General features: G+C 46.3%; 1 protein-coding gene and 1 long non-coding RNA gene across 3 annotated transcripts in view; both read left to right on the forward strand.

Annotated features, from left to right (window-relative positions):
• GRID1 (glutamate ionotropic receptor delta type subunit 1) overlaps positions 1–21,531 on the forward strand; it is a 693,966-nt gene that overhangs the window by 80,063 nt on the left and 592,372 nt on the right. The gene's annotated exons all lie outside the window — the stretch shown is intronic.
• On the forward strand, positions 14,539–20,906 carry LOC131828749 (uncharacterized). Its single transcript, XR_009352560.1, has 3 exons — positions 14,539–14,663; positions 17,700–17,813; positions 20,722–20,906. It is a non-coding gene; the product is annotated as an uncharacterized LOC131828749 (long non-coding RNA).

Genomic DNA, 21,531 nt, shown 5'->3' on the forward strand with positions numbered 1-21,531 from the left:
GTTTCCCTTCTCTCTAATGTGCTCAGCACGGACCCTGGGCCTGGGCATTTGAGCAGCAGGTATGTGAGAAGCTGCTCCCTTTGCCTCTGTCTGAAGTCTCCCTGGCTGCCTCCCCTTTGGGGGTCATTAAGAATGTTGCATTAGGTTTAGGCAAGCAAGCTGGCATTTGGTTTCTCTGCGAGCACGGTTCATGGAATAATCCTGCCGGCACCTCCCGGGGTAGCCGGGGACAGTGCATGAAGTCCATGTGACATCCCGATGGCAGCAAGACCCTGGCTTGGGAGATGGAGGGCCTCATGAGGGGTTGGGGGAGGTGTGTGCAGGAGTGGGCAGGAGCACTCTGGACTCTTCCTTGGGCCCGGGAGAGGCAGAGGCAAAGGTCCCTAACCCTCGGGAGGGCCAGGTTCTCTCCTGTCCTCACCATGGAGGGCGAGCTGTCAGCGCATGGGGCTGGGTGCAGACATGGGCAGGGCCTCCTTGCACCCTCCATGGCTCTTGTCCCTGTTGTGTAGGTGTGAGCGAACAGGCTGTCCTGGGTCACCTTGTAGGTGTGATGGAATCAGACCCGAGGGCCGCTGGTTTGCTCTGCTTCCCCATACCACCATGCCCGCCTGGCCCCACTCTGCCATCCCATCTCAGCCCTCTGCCATGATGCTGCCCTTTCCTTGGACTCTGACCTGAGATGTTGGTGCCTGACAGCAGACCGGGGCCATGTCTGGCCTCCTCCATAGCATCCATTTCTTCTTGGGGAGCTTGCTTGGTTTTCCTGCTCACCCTGCTGGTCCCCTATTGGACCATGCCAGATCCTGCAGGGCCCACATCACTCATGCCTGCTCCGTCTGAGTGGCTCTGGTGTGTGATGGTGCTTGGTGGCTTTCTGATACCACCTGGCCTCCATGGGAGCTGGCAGAAGGGCTGCTTTTTTCCAGCAGTGGGTAGGGCGGCCTCAGCTCAGCAGTGGTGGAAGTGGATGCTCTTGCACCAGTTGGTGCTCTGGGGTTCTCTAAAGAGGAGCAGTTGGGGTTTCTTGGGCTTGCAGACTGAGCTTCCCAATTTCTGTGTGTTTCCATGAAGCGGAACCTGGTTAGAAGGGGGCTGAGCTGCTGGAGGGGTCTCCGTCTGTAACTGAAATATAGTGGTCATAAGAGAGGCACAGGCATGTGTGTGTGCATGTGTGTATGCAGGGCGAGGTGCATGTGCGTGTGTGTGTGTGTGTGTGTGTGTGTGTGTGTGAGATAGGCACAATCGATAGAACTACAGCATGTTCTAACCTAGTGCCCAAGCCCAGTGCTCTTTGTCTAACTAGGCAGCTTCCATTCAAATTGACTCAGCTCTGCTGAAGTCTTTCCATAGGCCAGGCAGGGGTCTAGACTCTGTGGGTAACTGCTCTGTGTGATGAGCCAAATGGAGAGAAAGCCTTGGACTTGGCCTTGAGAGGGTCTGAGTCCTCCCCAGCTCTCTGAGGGTCTGAGTTCTCTCCCACCTTTGTAAACAGCACAACTGCAGTGACAGCATAGGGACTGGGCTGACCCTGAGGTTTCCTAACCCAGCCTGGGGAGGGTCTTCAGGCAAGGATTCCTGGTGGAAGGGGTGACCAAGCAGACAGAGCCTTGGAGGAATGGAGGTAGGCACACAGGTTGGGAGAGGGCATTTCAGCCAACGAGCAGCAGGGAAAGGCCCAGAGCTGCCCAGGATGGAGGATGCTGGCGTCTTAGAGGAAGGGCAAGCAGTTCAGTATGGTGTGGGGGGTGGAAGAGGTGAGGGTGGGCCGGGAGGTAAGGGTCTGGCCCTGATCACGAGCTTCCTGCCACTGCAGCCAAATGTGTTGCTGCTGAGTGATTCTAGGCAGAAGAGTAATATGAGCAGACTTGAATTTTAGGAGGATCCTGCTTGTTGAGGGTGGAGAGTGGGCTGGAGGCAGCTTTGGTTTGGACATCTGGGTGGGAGACGATGACTAATATGAGGCCGTGGCAGTGGGGTGAGGGGAGCTCAGAGGTCCTGGGAAGGGATCCTCCAGGCAAGGCTTGGGGACTGGTGCAATTGGTGCGATGATGGGGAAGATGAAAGGACCAAGACGCCTGGATTGGGGTGTGTCTGGGGATAGGAAGCCACAGCAGCTGTCTGGAATGATCCCTCTGTGCCCATCCTTGGGTTCCCCTTAACCTAAATAGTTTTGTTGCTGCTCATGGTGACTCCTAAATCTAAAAAAAAAAAAAAAAGAAGAAGAAGAAGAAAGAGAAAAGAAAGTCTCAGCTATTGCCTGTAATTATCTCCATTTTACAGATAAGGCAGCTGAAGCCCAGGGAGGTCCAGTGACTTACCAATGTCACCCAGGAAGAGAGCGGGGCACCTGGGCCTCTGCCTCTACTTTTAGAGGCTAAACTGACAGTGTGAGGTTACTGCTTGAATATGTGCTGTGTTCTAGGGCCCCTATGGGGTTCTTGAACTATACCTTTCCATTTAATTTGCCTAGCAGCCATGCAAGGTGAGGATTGTTTCCTTCCTTCCTTCCTTCCTGTTTCTCTCTCTCTCTCTCTCTTTCTTTTTAAGATTTATTTGTTTATTTTAGAGGGGTGAGGGGCAGAGGGACAGGAGGGAGAAAACACTCAAGCACACAATTGCAAAACGCCCAACATGGGACTCTGTCCCAGAACCCTGAGACCATGACCTGAGCCAGAATCAAGAGTCGGACACTTGGGGCACCTGGGTGGCTCAGTGAGTTAAAGCCTCTGCCTTCGGCTCAGGTCATGATCCCAAGGTCCTGGGATCGAGCCCCACATCGGGCTCTCTGCTCAGTGGGGAGCCTGCTTCCTCCTCTCTCTTTCTGCCTGCCTTTCTGCCTACTTGTGATCTCTGTCTGTCAATAAGTAATAAGTAATAAGTAAAATCTTAAAAAAAAAAAAAAAAGAGTCGGACACTCAACCATCCAATCTGAGCCACTCAGGTGCCCCAAAGATTGTTTTTCTTAATTTGTCTATGAGTAAACCAAGATTTTAAATGGTAGAGTCACTCTGCAAGGTCCTACTCTGTAGGGTTGGGATGCACACCTAGGTGACTGATGGCTAGTGTCTTTCTGTACCACTCGGCTATCCTGCTTTTCACTTAGGGATCTAGGGTGGAGTGGTGTTTAAGCAAACCATGCAGATAGGGGCAGGTGCCCTCCCTAGGCTGGCCCAGCTTCCGAACCTGGCTGCCCAGGAGAATCACTATGGGAGATTTTAAGATGTGGTCACACCTGGGCTCAAGCTCTGATCATTGCAGTTCCACTTCTGGAGGTCAGACATGGGCAATTTATATTTTTAAAATGGCCCCAGCTGATTCTCATGCCCAGTGAAGGCATAAGACTACTGGTCCCAGGCCTCAGACTGGTGACATGTAGATAGCAGGGAGCCTAGAGACCCTGCTGTTTCCTCCCTCTAGCTGCTGGACATGACTCTTGAGTCTGGAAAATCTCATTAAAGACAAAGTCACTTTTCGTGATAGTTTTTTGTGCTGAATTTTGGAGATGAACTCTGAAAAGGCCTGCATGAAGCCAAACCACCTGGCTTGTGAGCAGGTGGAAAGAGGAGGGGAAAGAGGAGGCGAAGAAGCATGAAATGGCACAGTTTCCCTCCAGTCTAGCACAGCCGTGGTGAGAAGTTCTCCCTGAATAGCCTGCCCTCTTTGCTACACCTCATAACCCACTAGGAGCTCCTGGCTATGATGGGTACAAGCTCCTCCATGGACCTCAACTTCTGTAATCCCAGCAGTTCAGTGCCAGGAACAAGAAGAATGTCAGGTCCCCTCCCTTCACAGTTTCTACCTCTCTTTATTCAAGTGTTTCATTTTCTTCCTCCCAGAAGAAGCTACCTACCTTCTTTCCTTCCAGCACTCACTGATGGTTTCTTCTGTCTGTGCCAGGCCCTGTTGGAGGGGCTTTAGGGATTGTAGAAGTGAGCCAGTCTCTGCCTCTGTCTATTGAATTATCTGTATAAGGATCAGACAAGAAACACGTAGAAAAGGAAAAGGGCTCTTGGCCTTGGTTGGGGGACACAGTGCCCTTGGGGCTCAGAGGAAGCATGATTCCCTTGACTGGTAGTCAGTAAAGGCTTCTTGAAGGAAGAGGCATTTTCAGCTGGTCTCTGAGTCCTGGGGAGAACCTGCATGTGAACAGAAGGAAGAGTAATTGAGGATGATGTGGGGACCGTCCAAAGGGAGAGGTGAGAGAAAATCCTTGAAAATTTTATGCACTGACAAGGGACACTGTGGGGAATGTATGGGGAGTAGTGAATCAGTTTAGCTGGTGGAAGGGCCAGTGAAGGGGGGAATAATGTTGGAAAGGTAGGTAGGGGCCAGGTCACAGCCTTGAAAGCTGTGATTGTCTGGACTGGTTTCATATTGGATGGGGGGATAAGAGGAGAACTTTTGTAAAATAAATTAAGATGGGAGAGAAGGGACACAGGTAGAGCCACCAGCCCATTACAATGCAGGTTACCCATGACTGAGAGAGAAGAGCTTTGCTCCTCTGGTTTTCATAAGGATTCTTATCATAAAGACTGATCCCCATGTAAACTGTTCAAAGTCTCATTGCATTCAGTAACATTGATGTTCTGAGTTTGCTGGCCATACTGAGGAGTTGTTGAGTTTGGCCTTGACCCTGCTCCTGAAATGGAAGAGCAGGGAATCATTGAAGGAGCAGCAAGTAGAGTAGGGAAAAGAAGGAAGAAAGAGGTTGTCATGGTAGAACTTTCGTTAAATTGGTTTCTAAATCATGTGGTTTTTTTTTTAATATTTTTAAAAATTTATTTAACAGACAGAGATCACAAGTAGGCGGAGAGGCAGGCAGAGAGAGAGGGGGAAGCAGGCTCCCTGCTTAGCAGAGAGCCCGATGTGGGGTTCGATCCCAGAACCCTGGGACCATGACCCGAGCCAAAAGCAGAGGCTTAACCCACTGAGCCACCCAGGTGCCCCCTAAATCATGTTTTTGATGCAAATAGTGAATCATTGTATTTTTAAATATTTCAACTAGTAATTGCTCATTGCTGGTATGTTGATATAGTGTGTATTTTGTATATTTATCTTGTATCTAGCAATGTTGCTAAACTCATTTAGTTTTAGGTGTGTGTGTATTTGTGTGCATCTCATCCCATTTTCTGCATAAATGATCACATTGTCTGTGAATAAAGACAGTGTTTGTTTTCTCCAATCTGGATATCTTTTATTTCATTTTCTTGCCTTATTGCAATGACTCGAAATTCCGTTAAAAAAAAATTTTTTTTTTAAATGTTACATAAAAGTGCTTGAGAGTGAACATCATTGTCTTTCTCCTGATCCTAGCAGGAAATCATTCAGTTTTTTTCACCATTATGTATGATTTTAGGTATAGGTATTTTGTAGATGTCGTTTATCAAGTCAAGTTTCCTTCTCTGTATAGTTTTCTGAGAGTTTTTATTAGGATGACTGTTTGAATATATACATATTTTATATATATATATATATAATATACACATATATATAATGTTAGTATGGTAAATTACATCAGTTGATTTTTGAATATTAAATTACTTTTACATTCCTGAGATTAAATCCCACTTAATCATGATTTATTATCATTTTTATATATTGTTGGACTTTGTTGCTGAATTAAAAAAATCTGTATTCATGAGGGATATTAGTATAGTTCATTCTTTTTTCTTATAATGTCTTCGGGGTTGTCAGGGTAATTTGTTACTGGGGTGATTTTGGCTTAGTAGAATGAACTGGGAAATATTCATTCCTTTAAAATTTTCTGGAAAAGTCCATGTAGAATTGGTATAATTTTTTTCTTAAATGTTTGACAGAATGCACCTTGGAAGTTTTTAAACTACAAATTCCATTTCTTCAATGCACTTTAAGGCTATTTAGATTATCTGTTTTTATTGTTTTGTTTTGTTTTGAGTGAGCTTTACTAGTTTATATATTTCAAATTGGTCCATTTCATCTATGTTGCTGAATTTACTGCTGTTCATAATATTCCCTTATTATCCATTTAATATCTGTGGAATCTGTAGTTATGTCACTCTCATTCTTGACATTGGTAATTTGTATCTTCTGGCTTTATCCTGATTAGTGTAGCTAGAGGTTTGTCCTTATTAGTGATCTTAAAAAGTTAGGTTTTGGTTTCATTGATTCCCCTATTTGTTTTCAGTTTTATTAATTTTTGATCTGAACTTTATTATTTCCTTTTTTTTTTTTTAAGATTTTATTTATTTATTTGACAGAGAGAAATTATAAGTACACCGAGAGGCAGACAGAGAGAGAGAGAGAGAAGGAAGCAGGCTCCCTGCTGAGCAGAGAGCCCGATGCGGGACTCGATCCCAGGACCCTGAGATCATGACCTGAGCTGAAGGCAGCGGCTTAACCCACTGAGCCACCCAGGCGCCCTCCTTTTTTTTTTTTTTTTACATACTTTGGATTCAATTTGCTTTTTTTTTTTTTAAGTTTTTTTTTTTTTTTAAAGAGTAGTCTTAGTTTTTTTCTCTTTTCTTTCTTTCTTTCTTTCTTTTTTTTTTTTTTTTTTTTAAGATTTTATTGATTTATTTGACAGAGAAAGAGAACAAACAGGGGGAGTGGCAGGGAGAGGGAAAGGGAGAAGCAGGCCACTTCCCCCGACCCCCTGCCACCATGGAGAAGGGAGTCTGATGTGGGGCTCCATCTCAGGACCCCGGGATCATAACCTGACTGAAGATAGATGCTTAACCCACTGAGCCACCCAGGCACCCTAAGAACAGTCAGATTTACAACAAAATTCAGATAGAGGTACAGAGAATTCCCATATACCTCTGCCTTCACATGTGCTTAGCCTCCTCTGTTATCAACATTACTTACCAGAATGCCAGAATGATAATTGTTTGTTTAAGTGAGGATGCACCCACACAGACATGTTGTAACTACCCTGAATCTGTAGTTCAACTTAGGAGTCACTCTTGGTGTTGTACATTCTGTGGGTTTGGACAAATGTATAATGACATATACAATCATTATGATGTTATATCAGGTACTATAGTATACAAACTATTTTCACTGCCCTAAAAATTCTCTGTGTTCTTCCTACTCATCTCTTCCTTCCCACCTCTGGCAAACACTATCTTTTTATTGTCTCTATAGTTTTGCTTTTTTCGAAATGTCATGTAGTTGGAGTTGTACAGTATGTAGCCTTTTCAGATTGGCTTTTCACTTAGTACAGGCAGATTTTGTGTTTTGCTTTATTGAGCTTCACAGATAATGGCTTTTTTTTTTTTTTAAACAAATTGAAGGTTTGTGGCAACCTTGTGTTGAACAGGTCTATTGGTGTTATTTTCCCACAGCATTTGCTCATTTTGTGTCTCTGTATCACATTTTGGTAATTCTCACAATATTTCAAACTTTTTCATTATAATTATATCTGAATTGCTGCAGTCTCATGATAAAACTAACAGATGAGGATTTGTTTCTTACGGTTGAGCAAGGAAAGTGGCTTATAGAGGTGGGATCTGTTCCCGGTGAAGATGCTGTGAAGACTGTTGAAATGATAACAAAGAATTTCGAATATTATCTAAACTTAGTTGATAAAGCAGTGGCAGTTTGGAGAAGATTGACTCCAATTTGGAAAGAAGTTCTGCTGTGGGCAGAATGCTAGCAAACAGCATCACTTGTAGAGAAAAGTTGTTTGTGAAGGGAAGAATCAATTGTGGCAAACTTCATCATTATCTTATTTTAAGAAATTGCCAAAGCCACCTCGGCCTTCAATTGCCACCACTCTAATCAGTCAGCAGCAATCTGCCTTGAGGCAAGACTCTCCACCAGCACAAAAACTATGACTTGCTGAAAGTTCAGATGATGTTTAGTTTTTTTTCCAATAAAGTATCTTTAAATTAAGGTATGTACATTGTGTTTTTTAGACATAATGCTTTGCTACACTTAGTAAACTACAGTTTTGTATAAACATAACTTTTATGAGCACTGGGAAACCAAAAAGTTCATTTGATTTGCTTTAGAGTGATGTTCGCTTTCTGCAGTAGTCTGGCACCAACCTGTAATCATCTCAGCTATGCCTCGTGTATTTAAGGTTCCTTCATATCTTTTCATGGCTTGATAGTTCATTTATTTGTAGCACTCAATGCTATTCCATTGTCTGGATGTACCACAGTTTACTTACCCATTCAGCCACTGAAGGACATCTTGGTTACTTCTAAGTTTTGGAAATTAGGAATTAAACTACTGTAAACATCCTTTATTGGACAGAGTTCACAAGTAGGCAGAGAGGCAGGAAGAGAGAGAGAGGAAGGGAAGCAGGCTCCCCACTGAGCAAAGAGCCCAACTTGGGGCTCGATCCCAGGACCCCGAGATCATTAACTGAGCCAAAGGCAGAGGCTTAACCCACTGAGGCGCCCAGGCATCCCTATGTCTTCCTTCCTAATCTGTATACATTTATATCCTTTTCTTGCATTTTGACATTTTAGTAAGGGTTACCACTATGATGTTGAAACGGATTGATGAGAGAAAACATCCTTGTCTTGTACCTGATCTTAGTGGGAAAGCTTTGAGTTTGATGTTAGCTGTAGGTTTTTTTGTAGACAGTCCTTATCCCGTTGAGGAAGCTTTCTTCTAAGTTGGTTGAGAATTTTTTTTTTTTTTTTTAACAAATGGGTGTTGAATATTGTCAAATGCTTTTTCTGCTGTTGATGTGATCATGTGATTTTCTTCTTAATCTCTTGATATGATGGATTATGCTTATTGATTTTTTGAATGTCAAACCAGGCTTCCATACCTTGGATAAGTCCCAGTTCATCATGGGGTATGATTCTTTTTATACATTGTTACATGTGACGTGCTAATTTGTTGGGGGGGTATTTGCATCTATGTTCAGGAGACATATTGATCTGTAGTTTTCTTTTTTCATAAAGTCTTTGTCTGGTTTTGATATTAGGGCAATGCCTGCCTCATTAGAAAGTAGGAAGTATTTCCTCTGCTGCCGTCTTCTGAAAATGATAGTTGAGAAATGGTGTAATTTATTTCTTTATGTTTGGTAGAATTTAGCAGTGAACCCATATGGGCCTGGTACTTTCTATTTTGGAAGGTTATTAACCATTGATTCAATTTCTTTAATAGCTATAGACCTAATCAGATCATCTGTTTCTTCCTGTGGGGATTTGTCTTTCAAGGTATTGGTCCATTTCACCAGGGTTATCAGACTTGTCATAGTGTTCGTTTATTATCTTCTTAATGGGATCGATAGTGATGTCCACTCTTTCATTTCTGATATTAGTAATTTGGGCCTAATCCTTTTTTTTTTTTTTTTCTAAATCTGCCTAGGTGAGGCTTACATATTTTATTTTATTCCTTCTTTTCAAAGAACTAGCTTTGGTTTTATTAATTTTCATTATTGATTTCCTCTTTTCAATTTCATTGATTTCTGCTCTAATTCTTATGCTTGGTTTAAAATTAATGTGCCCTACTTTTAGTTTCCTAAAGTGAAGCTTAGATTATTGACTTTAGGTCTTTCTTCTTTTTTAATTTATGCATTGAGTGCTATAAATTTCCCTCTAAGCACTGTTTTCCCTGCATCCCACAAATTTTGATAAATTGTGCTTTCATTTTTATTTAATTCAAAACATTGACTCATGTGTTAGTTACAAGTACTTGGGATTTTCCAGCTATCTTTTACTGGTTTCTAGTTTAATTCCGTTATAATCTCAGAGCAGAAATTGCATGATTTCTATCCTTTTAAATTTGTTAAAGTATGTTCTGTGGCTGAAAGTGTGGTCTATCTTGAAGATTCTCTGTGAGCTTGAGAAAAATGTGTGTTCTGTTGTTGTTGGATGAAGTAGTCAATAGATGTCAATTAAATCCAGTTGACTGATGGTGTTGCTGAATCCAACTATATTCTTATTGATTTTCTGCCTGCTAGGTCTGTCCATTTTTTGAGTGAGGGGTGTTGAAGTCTCCAACTATGATAGTGGATTCATCTACTTCTTCATACAGTTCTATCAGTTTTTGTTTCGTGTAGTTTGATGTTCTGTTGTTAGGTGCATGCACATTAAAATTGTTATGTCTTCTTGGAGAATTGACCTCTTTATCATTATGCAATACCTTTTTTATCCCTGATATTTTTAGTTTCACTTTTGCTCTGTCTGAAATTAATATAGTCCCTCCTGCTTTCTCCTGATAAGTATTAACACAGTGCATTTTTCTCTGTCCATTTTCTTTTGACCTATACATGTCTTTGTATTTCAAGTGGACTTATAGACAGCTTATAGTTGGGTCATGTTTTTTGATCCATTCTGACAATCTCTATTAACTGGTGCATTTAGACCCCTGAGATTCAAAGTGATTGTTGATATAGTTGGAATAATATCTATCGTATTTGTTACTGCTTTGTGTTTGTTGCCCTTGTTCTTTGCTCCTGTTTTGATCTTCTACTCTTTTTCTGCTGTTTGTGTGTTTTGTTTTTTGTTTTTGTTTTGTTTGTTTGTTTTTCCCAAGAGACAGAGAGAGAGCACAAGTAGGCGGCAGGGGAAGGGCAGAGATAGAGGGAGAAAGAATCCCAAGTGGGCTCCATGCTCAGTGTGGAGCTGGACATGGAACTTGATCTCACGACCCTGAGATTATGATCCCAATAAAGAGTCAGATGCTTAACCAGCTGAGCCACTGAGGCATCCCTGCCTTTTGTGGTTTTAATTGAACACTTATTTATATTTGTTCTATTATATCAATCTCAATTCAACTTTGAAAATTTGTATTTGCAAATAGAGTGCAGTACATTCCTAGGAGAATATTTGTATTTATGTTTATTATTTTTTCAAAAACAAAATAAAAGCACAACACGATTATTATGATAATTGGTTAGCTTAATGAACATCTTGCTTCTTTGGTGTCTCTAATTACTCAATATTTAAATGAAAATTTGGGTTTTCCTGTTGGTTTTCAGCTGGAGCTGAGAAATCGGATTCTCTTCCTTTCCCAAACTTGGACATTTTTTACATTTTTGCAGCATTTCAACTAATGACTATGAGTTTTTGGTTTAAGTTCAGAGTTGCAAAATATAGATGAGTGCCTTGCATCAGTCCTTCAGGTAGTCCCCGGATAGCCTATAACAGACATACAAAATAATTTGTGAATAAGGTCTGTTCTGCTTTCTCTGGAATCAGGGATTAAGGGTTCTAACTGGGAACATGGGCTGTCACCACTTCAAGACTGCTGTCTTGTTGGAGATTGAGTAGAGCAGGTCAAGCAAAAACGTCACAATGCTTTCCTATTGTTTTCAAGTTCCTTTTTTTTTTTTTTTTAAATTAACTATTCTCTTGGCTCTGTAAACCTTTGACTCTTTTCTAGACTTCTGACAAAATTGTTTCTGGCTATTTCTGCTGTGTGTGTGTGTTTGTGTGTCTGCATATGTGCATGTGCACATGCTTTAATTTTTCTCTGTGGATATGAGAGCTTACAGCTGCTTCCTCTGCTGCCATTTGCTCAACCTTCATTTTTTGGAAGATATTTTTGTTGGGTATAAAAATCTAGGTTCATAGTTTTTCTCTTTGAGTACCTTAAAGTTGTTGCTCCTTTGTGTTCTTTTTTGCATTGTGTCTGCTAATGAATATATTGTCTATATCTTGTTCCTCTGTAATAACATGTCTTATTTCTTTGGCTGCTTTATTTTTGTCTGTATTCCAATTTTGAGCATTTCAATTATGATATGCCTTGAGGTAGTTTTCTTCTTCATGTTTCTTGTGCTTGGGATTTCTTAAGATTCTTAGATCTGTGAGTTTATAGTTTCCATAAAACTTGGAAATTTTTCATGAATTATTTCTCTGAATATATTTTCTTCTCCTTCTCCCTTTCCTCTCCTCTGGGACTTAAATTACACATATGTTAGACCATCTAAAGTTGCCCAACAGCTCACTATACTTTTCTTTATTCTTCCTTCCTTCCTCCCTCTCTCCCTGTCTTCCTTCTTTCCTTCTCTTTCTTGTCCTCCCTCCCTTCCTCTCTTTCTTTCTTTTCCCTCTTTTCTGTATTTTATTTTGGATACTTTCTTCTACCAACTTTTTAAGTTCTTTTTTTTTTTTCTGCTACATCTCAGCTGGTGCTAATCCAGTTAAGTTTATTTTTTAATCTCATACAATTCAGTTTTTCTCTCTAGAATTCTAATTTGCATCTTCTTTTCAACTTTCATGCCTTTGTTTAACTTTTGAACATATGGCATATAGTAATAAGGACTGTTTTAATATCGTCGTCTGCTCATTCTGACATCTTTGCCAGTACTGGTTTGGTTTGGATTGATTGATTTTCTTTTCCTATGGGTAGTATAGTTTACCCTTGAACAGCATGGGTTTGAACTCCCTGGATCCACTTATTCATGGGTTTTTTTCCCCAATATACTACAGTACTGTTAAAGTATTTTCATGATTTTAAAATAATATTTCCCTCTAGCTTACTTTATTGTAAGAATAGAATATATAATGCATATAACACACACAATTTGGTTAATCAACTGTTTAAGTTATTGGTGAGGCTTCTAGTCAATGGTAGGCTATTAATGGTAGGCTAAAGTTTTGGGGAAATAAAAAGTTAAATATGAATTTTTGACAGCACAGGGATTGGCTCCTCTAACCCTCATGTTGCTCAAGGGTCAGCTGTATTTTCCTGCTTCTTTTAAAAAAAATCCCGAGTTTTGATTGGGTTATAGGATTGTGATGGATATTTTTATATTCCTAGAAATATTCTTGAGCTTTATTCTGGGATGTGGTTAAGTTATTTGGAAACAGTTTGATCCTTTTGAGTCTTGCTTTTACCACTTGTTAGGCAGGATCACAGCTGTGACAGCTGGGACGGGAACTTTTAATGTAATCTACCCAAAGTGGATCATGAGATTCTGGTTGAAAATGGCATTGTTCTTGGCCCTATGTGAAGTACTAGTCCCTCAAATCTTTTGGAGTGGATTTTTTCCCGACCTTGGAAAAGATCAACTCTGTTGAATACTTCAGCGGGATCTTTTGAAAACTCTCCAGATTTCTCTCCTTGTATACATCTCTCTTTGGTACTCTGTCTTGATACTGGCTGCCTCTATCTCCCTCAATGCTCAGATTCAGATCCACAGCTCAGGGCATCTGCTGGACTCTGCCTGTGTTCCCCCTCCCCCAACCCCCACCAATGTTGTTCTGGAAACTTAAGGCAGTAGGCTGAGGCAATCGCAGGGCTCATCTTTTTTATTTTAGTCCCCCAGGGATCACTGTCCTTTGTTGTCTCATCTCCAGTATCTTGAAAACCATCATTTCATATACTTTACCATTTTGGGGGGTTGTTTCAGGAAGGAGGGTAAATCTGGTCCCTTTTACTCCATCTTGGTCAGAAGCAGAAGTCTGAGGTGTTTTAAAAAATTTGGATAATTTGACCTTATTTAATAACAGGGGGAATGGAGACGATGAATATGCGAGGGATGGTGGAGAGGAGGCAATTGTTGTAATGGGATGAGAAGGGACAATTTAATGTTTTAATCTGCCACTGACCAATACTCTTTCCAGGCTCCTGTGGGTGTTAGGGAGAATATTTCCTAGCAGCCCCTGCCTTCAAGGAGCCCATGATTTGAAGGGGCAGGAGAAATGGTTTATAGTTGTTTTAATCAAGAGGTACAGTTGCTGAGACAAAGCAGATGTTTCATGTTTCCAAACTATGAAGAATTAGATTCATTTCAAACATTTTTCACTGAATGCAATTATAAATGCAGTTCCAGGAAAGCCTACAAATCAGGATAGATTTGTTTAGCCATTAAGAGAAGAGGATGGTTAATTTTGTGAGGTGTCTGTAGGAAGGAGCTTGAGACTCATGTGTGAGCCTCCTTGGTCTTTCCTCTGCAGGAAGCCGCGGTGCCCCCTTGCACAATAAAATGGGATAATGACAGGCATCTTGTAGGGTTTTCATGGGATGTACATGTAAGTCCCCCATCAGGGTGCCTAACATCTAAGAAGTGATCAGCAAATGGGGTTCCCATGTCTGTGCAAATGAGTCCTGTTAGTGTCTTTGCATGATGTGATGTTCTGATGGGCATTTCCACATGGGTCCCAAGTTTCTATGCCTATGAGTGTTGGAGCCTTCCCAGACAGGGTGGTGTGGTGGCTTTCTGCATTCTGAGAGATGCCATTTCTGGCTCCTGTGGACCCCTTCTTCATTCAGAGTCACTCCCTCTTGATCCCCTTCATCAGACAAGTCTGAAGGCCCAGAAGGACAGCAGGAAGCAACAGGATGTAACCTCTATCTCCAGAACATTGCTGCCAGCCTGCCTCAAAAGAGCATTCTGCTTCAGAGTTGAGCCTGCGGAAAGGGCCAGCTGCGGTCAGGGAGGAAGAGAGGAAGGACTGGGGACCAAGACGGAGAAGCCCTAATGAACAAAGTGTCCATGCATGCTAGGGCCCAGATGCCCCAGAGGAGGCAGAAATAGGATCTCTCAGAATGCTGCCCTTTGCGTGCACGTGTGTGGGGTGGGCATGGCAATAGAAGCTGCAGCATCGGCTTGGCGACCTCAGTGAGGTCAGCACCCCAGGAGCCTGGGACCTCTCTGTGCCCTGCATAGGTGACAGGGGACATCATCTCAGAGGCCATCCTAAGTTGACTGGATGGAGTTATCCTGCTCCTCCCCGCCCCAGGGACCTTAGAGCTAATTTGAGGGACTGGTATGTATGAGCAATGGAAGACTCCCAGTGTGCCTGGCCCTTGACACCCAGTTTGTCCTCCTGACATCTTAAGAATGCCCTGGGGGGTAGGTATTGACTTTTTGACAAGAAAGCTGAGGTTCACAGAGGTGAAGGAACTTGTTCAAGGTCATGGATATTTCTTAGCTTGGATATGAGCTCAAAACTGTCAGCCTCCAAATCTCAATCCTTCTAATGTGCCCCATAGGTTCTGTTCCTGTTCTGGAAATCTGGTTTGGGGTCATCATCATGCAATAGGCTTAGTTAGAAAGCCAGCTGGGGGCACACATGTTCATGGCAGCCTGCAGAGTCCCCGCACCTGTGCTGTCCTGGGCAGGTGCATGTGGCATTTGTTTGCTCCTTCCTTGCATTGTCAGAATAGGCCAGCCTGGGTGACAGTGACAACAGCCTCCAATCTTGGTGACTGATATCTCACGCAGGCTACACATCCATCATGGGCTGGCCTGAGGGCGCTGCTAGCCTGTCATCATCCTCCTCACTTCAGAAATCAGGCTGAGAAGCCACCACTCTCTGCCATGCCTTTGGTGATATGGGTAGAGAAGCATGAACCAGCTCAGAGTTCTGCATGTCCCAACCTGCTTCCATTTCATTGGCCCTAGTAGATCACTGGCCAGGCTTGACAGTGATGTGGGAGAGCATCTCCACTGGTAACAGTCTCCAGTGGCTGCTCGGTTCCACTCTCCAATGACTTTAAGAGCTCCTGGGGATTCTTCCTCACCCCAGGCTGGAGTTGGAGCTGCCCAGCTCTCTGCCTTCAGGAGTTCACCCCCTATTGGAGGGTGGTCACAACCCCAAGAAAGGGATGCCCCTGGGAGAGCACAGGGCTGTGGGGTACCCAAGACCTGTGACACATTTTGCTCATGGAGAATTGCTGGAGGTGGGGGGAGACCACATCAGAGCCTCCAGTTCAAGGATGAGAAATCCCCAGCAAGGGACAAGAAATGAAGGGGCTTTGCAGTCTGAGGGACAGGTGTGCAAAGGCATGGAACCAGAGCCAAGAACATGGTGCTGGGTGAAGGCCAGTGGGTTGTGTGTTTGGAGCCTCAGGGTGCTATGGGATTGTGGTGAAGAGGAAGGGGCTGAAGTAATGGGAGGCCTGGGGGTGTGGCTTTCTTGGCTTATGCTGTCTGCCTGCTGAGCCGTGGTGACGGGATTCTGGCCAGTGTGTATGGAGAGCATTGGGCACCCTTGCTTTGAAAGCCCAGCTAGGCACCTTGCATGCATCAGCCATCGGCTCATCCTGGATTGTTCTTGGCTGCAGCAGGGGTCTAGACCCTTCTAGCTTTTGCTGGCAGCCCCTGCTATTCACTTTGGGGTGGCGGGTGGGGATGAATCAGCTCCATTCTTGGAGAACAAAAGCTCCTAGGTTGCCAGGGAGATGCAGGGGCTGCTGCCTGCACTTCCTGGAGTTGTGGTTTGGTGTCGGCAAGAAATGGGGCAAGAAATGGGGACTCAGCGTGCCTGGAGCTGAGCTCTGTCCTGAGCAGGGGCCGGGCTGTGTTGAGCTGCCTTTCCACGCCTTCTTTGTGGAGGGAGGCTCTCTGTGGGTCAGAGCCAAGCAGAGGCTCCTCTGCCAATTGTCGTGTGAGTTTAGGCCCCCTGGTCTGCTCTCTCTTTCCTTAAATTGAGATAATACCTGGCTTGCAGGGTGGTTGAGGTATTTCATGAGAGCAGAGGTGGAAAGCCCCCTGTCTGATCATTTATTCAATAAATTCTTATTGCTGTCTGCCACGTGCAAGCACTGTACCAGGGCTGGAATCCATGTGGTGACGTGGGGCTGACGTGGCCCCGTGATGAACAGACAGCCTGGCTGGCACGGTGCTGTGCACAGAGGAGCTCTCACTGAGTGCTGGTTAATGTTGTTCTCCAGGTCAGGAGCTCTGTGAGTGGGGTGTGGGGGCTGTTAGGAGAGGAGCATTTTTGGGAAGTGGAGCGATGGAGGGAGTTCTAGTCCCTGGTGCCATAGCCCTGCTGGAAAGAGGGTGAGGGTCATTGGATGACCCTTCCATGAACTTAAGCTTCCTCATGAGTGTGAGTCCCAGGGTGCAGGGGCGCCCTAGAGGGTTTCCTGAGCCAGGGAGAGCTGCTGCATTTGCCTTTGGAGCCTGCCAGGGAGCCCCAGTGCAAGGATGAGCTGGCCTTTGCCTCCTCTCAATTAGCAGGTGAGGAGTGGGCTGTGGCCAAATGCATGGGGACTAGGAGGCCAGCTGACAGCCCCTCAGAGGTTGGGGGTTGGGAGAGTGGGGCAGAGGGCCTCCCCTGCAGAAGGCTCCATCTCATCTGCTCTGCCCCCCCCCCCCCCCCCCCCCCCCCGCCCCATGTACAGATGTGGGAAGGTGTAGGTCAGATTTAGGGGCTTCCGGCTGGGAAGTGCTGGGAATCTGTGAGGTGCATTTGGGGGTCAGACGTGGTATTGGGGTTGTTGATGATATTGAGGGCCGTCAGGGGTCAGGGGTGCCCTGGAATGAGATAACATTCCAGGAATGCTCTGTGGTGGGGTCTGGGGGAGGGAGAAGGGTATGCTTGGGGAACTTCCCGAGAGGGTCATTGTTGTCGTGCCTTGGGGGTTGACGGCAGGTCCTGGGGTCACACTGGGGCCAGAGGTATGCTGGGGAGTCTGTGATGATGGGGGTATTGGGAGAGGATCACTGGTAGTGTGGTGAGGGGGATCAGTGAGGATGAGGGAGCTCTCAGAGGCTGTCCCAGAGGCTTTGCGTTTGAGCTCTGCCGGGTCTGTTTCTGGTCTCTGGGCCCCAGGATGGCAGTTTGGGCTTGAGCCTCTGTGAGGGGTTCCTGGGCAGAGAGGTAACTATGTGGCCTGGGGGCCTGGGGATGGGGTGAGGGGGTGAGGGGGTGGAGGCAGGGGGCTGTTGATCAGCCAGCATGGAGGGGGAGGGGCTGAGCCAGAGCAACCAGGAGCCAGGGGTGTGGGAGGCTGGGCTGCTTCTCCCCGCGACTTTGCAGATGCTCAGGGTCATTACTTGCCGTTGTCACCAGGGAAAGTTGCAAAATGAAAATTAACTGTCAGAGAAGATTGATTCGTTTGATGTCTAACCAGGAGCAGCCTTTTATTACTGTAAAATGCTAATTTCCATTCGTCGCCAATGACAGGTGAGTCTTAGTGGCACTGAAGGAAGACAGACCCCCAGTCAGAACCCACAGAACACATGGCCCTCAGGGCCCAGCTCTCCTCCATCGTCTGAGGCTGTGGGAGTGAGACTCAGTGTCTGATTTCACTCACGGGGCAAGAACAGGTCTGTGGGTGGGCTACCCACGGGCAGGCCTGGTGGTGAGACTTGGAGCTCTGGATTCAGACACATCTGGGTTTAAATTCAGGCTGGGCCACTTAGAAGCTCTGTGCCCCAGGCAAGCCTGTGTCCTCATCTGTGAAATGGAAGGGGCGTACCTCTCTAAGTCTTAGACTTTGGAGCACTTGGCACAGTGCCTGGCACCGGTTCTCAGGGGACAGGGCTGGAGGGATCAGAAGCTGATGCGATTCAGGACTCAGATCACTTTCCCAGGAGCAGCACTGATCAGGGGTGCCCATGAGCTAGAAGATGGACCTGAGTCAAAAGAGGTGGAGCGGTCAGGGAAGTAAAGTAGGAGGCTAGTGAGGGCAGTTATCTGAGATGAGACTGTGCTCAAGCAGGACAAGTCCAGGAGCCCATGCCTGCTGGGAGCTGGGAGTGGCCCCAGTGTGTGGCCTGGGGTGTTTCCTCTTGCCTCCAGCACTGTTTTAATTTCTTAAATGTAGCCAGGAAGAAAAGGGTTGGGCTAGTTGAGGTCTCACCAGGTCTCAGTAATGGACGGCAATGATCAGGGGGGTTTCCTGGAGGTTAGGAGGCAGCAGCCGTTCTCCCCTGGGAACTTCTGGGGTTGGCAAAGGGTATATGGATGGTGACAGGTTGGAGGGGCTTCCTCATCTGGGGGGTTGGGGAAGAGGGGGCAAGTAGTGACACAGCAATCGAGTGGGAGGTCTCTGTTGGGCGTCTGTCTGCCCGCATGCCTGCCTCTTTGTTGCTTGGAAGGAGGCAGGGGCTGGGCCTGCAGCTGCCTGGGCAGAGCGGCTCCTGCGTGGGACACAGCTCCTCTCTCTGGTGACAGACTCACCGCATCGCTCTCCACTCACCTCAACAGTCTGCGTGGGGCCTTGGGCCAGCCTCTCCTGAGCAAGAAGATTGTGGAAGTGTCCTTCTCCGGGTGGAGCTGCCAGCCCTCTGAGAGGTGTTCTGGGAATGGACCTGGTTGGGAGAGCCCCCAGAGGGGTGTGGTGAGCTCAGGCTGGGTGTGCACTGACCACTGCTCCATCTGTGGGGCCCGCATCCAAAGCTCAGTGGTGGGGGTATGTGTGTGTGTGTGGGGGGAGGGCGTTGCATCAGGGTCCAGGTGTCCCCCAGTGCTGGGTTCCAGCCTGCAGGGTAGGGCACAGACCCAGCCCTGGCAATGAGGGTACAAGGCATCCTCAAGGGGCAGATGAGTTATAGAGAGGACAGGTAGGAAATTCCAGCAAGTTTCTAGGCCAGGGAGATGCTGCAGAGGATGAACAGAAAGGAGAAATGAAGGACACATGGGTAGGGGGCTGCCGGTCTCTGGGGTACGGGATGTTAAAGCCTGAGGGTTATGGGGTTTCACCTGCCAATTGGGCTAGGCTCTTAGACTCTTACGCTGCAGCTGCTGGGTTGGGAGAGGAGAGTGCCCAGCTGGGCATCATCATGGGGCATCCTGACCTGGCATTACATAGAGAGGTTGGTGAGATCCTTACTGAAAATGAGGTAGATGGGCAGGAGGTCTCATGCTGCAGGGAAAAAAGCAAAACCAAAACCGAAAAACCCCAAACCAGGAACTGGGCCTGGGGGATAGAAGGCCTGGATTCTGCTTCTAGTTCTGCTGTGAACTTGCTGAGCTGTGGACAAGTCCCTTCCCCTCTCTGGCTTCTAGATTTTTCCTCTGTAAAATGCAAGCCATGGAATAGAAAAACGGACTTCAGATGTTTTCAAGAAGTGGGACCCTTTGTTCAAATGAAGTATTCCATGGCCCCTCCTGACTATGACCACTCTTAACTGAGTGAAACGGGTAGAGTGGGTGAAGTAAGGTGAGCGGGTCCCTGGTGTACTCCCCTCTCTCTTGAATTCCAGACACATTTAGGTCCCAGTGGTCAAGCTCATCTCCAAAGCTCTGCTTAAACACACTTGTGGATTTTATTTTATTTTATTTTATTTTATTTTTTTTAAAGATTTTATTTATTTATTTGACAGACAGAGATCACAAGTAGGCAGAGAGGCAGGCAGAGAGAGAGAGGGAAGCAGGCTCCCTGCTGAGCAGAGAGCCCGATGTGGGACTCGATCCCAGGACCCTGAGATCATGACCTGAGCCGAAGGCAGCGGCCTAACCCACTGAGCCACCCAGGCGCCCCACACTTGTGGATTTTAAACATTATATATATTTTAAACTAGTTTTTATTGAACATTTACTATGTGCCAGGCACTGTTCCAAGCACTTACGCAAATATTAACTCTTTTATTTCTCAGAGTAGCCCTAAGAAGGAGATGGTAAAATGGAGGCACAGAAAGGTGGTGACATTTCAAGGTCACACAGCTTCTGAGTGGCACAGCCAGGATTCCAGCCCAGGCAGTGGGGGTCTAGGTTCGAGGTGTTCCCCTGTTCCCTAACCCAGTAGATAACAAAAGGAGGTGGCGGGTCTCCTGGTAGAAGGAGGACCCAGCAGGTAATTAACTCAGTTGTTGCAGGCTCAGGGAACAGTCTCTGGAGGCCTGCCCCGTGGGGGTCTGCCTCTCACCTAGCTGGGAGAGGCCTATCCTTGCTGCTGGGACCGCCGAGGCCCTGCGACGTCAAAGGCGAGTTTATAATGGCAGCGTTGCACGCGTTGGCGCGTCGGAAATTGAATGCGGGAGTTTCTCCGCCAGACACACACTCTAACCACCAAATTTATTTAAGCAGATAAAATGCAGGAGGTGTAATGTCAGATTAATGGATAAATAACCGTTCTGGTTTTTGGCAGGATGGCGGGGAGCGGCAGTGAGAAGCCTCATTATGTGCTGCTCTGCCTCGAAGAACAAGCCTCGCGCTGCAACCCCAGCACCCGGGCCCGCGAACAGAGCATTAAATTGTTGGAAATGGCTCCCCTTCACTCGCAGAACAAAGATGTTTTCTCCAGAATAAATTGCCTCCCTCTCTGAGCGCTGAGCCCCGGTTTCCCACAAATGCAGCCTATGCTCGTGGCTCGGCTCGCCGGGGGTGGGGGGAGGGATGTTAGGGAGAGGGGAGGGGGGACGGTGCGGGCCTGGGAACGCGGCGCGAGGGGCGCTTCCTGCTGGGGCGAGGGTACCGGCCCCATGGGCTCGGGCTCCGGGGCTCTCCGTAGCCAGCCACTGTGGCTTGGGGGAAGGGGAAGGAGCGGGTCTGCAGTTGTGTGCACAATGCCGAGAGTCTCCGGAGGAATGCGGTTCAGCTGGGGCGCGTTGAGAGGCTGTGCTGAGCTGTGATTATTAGGGCTTTGCGTTTCACGCCCTGGGTTTGCACGTCGCCTCACCAGCTGTGCGTTCCTGGCAAGTCTTTTAACTTCTCTGAGCTCTGGTTATCCGTGAAAGGGAGATAACGGCCCCTCCCACCCGGGGTGGGGAGGAGTAAAGAAACAGTGCGGTCGGGGAGGGAAGGTACTCTGGACAGCGCCAGCCGCTGCCTCCGCCTACCTTGGGTGGGGGGGCAGGCAGAGCTATGGGCGGAGCTCCGCCAAGACTCCTCCTCCTGCTTAATGGGCTCTTGATGCCCAAGAGGAGGGGAGGTGTGGGGACTCTGGAGAGCGCCTGCT

This window comes from Mustela lutreola, chromosome 4, assembly GCF_030435805.1.
Source record: "Mustela lutreola isolate mMusLut2 chromosome 4, mMusLut2.pri, whole genome shotgun sequence".
NCBI classification, from domain to species: Eukaryota; Metazoa; Chordata; class Mammalia; order Carnivora; family Mustelidae; genus Mustela; species Mustela lutreola.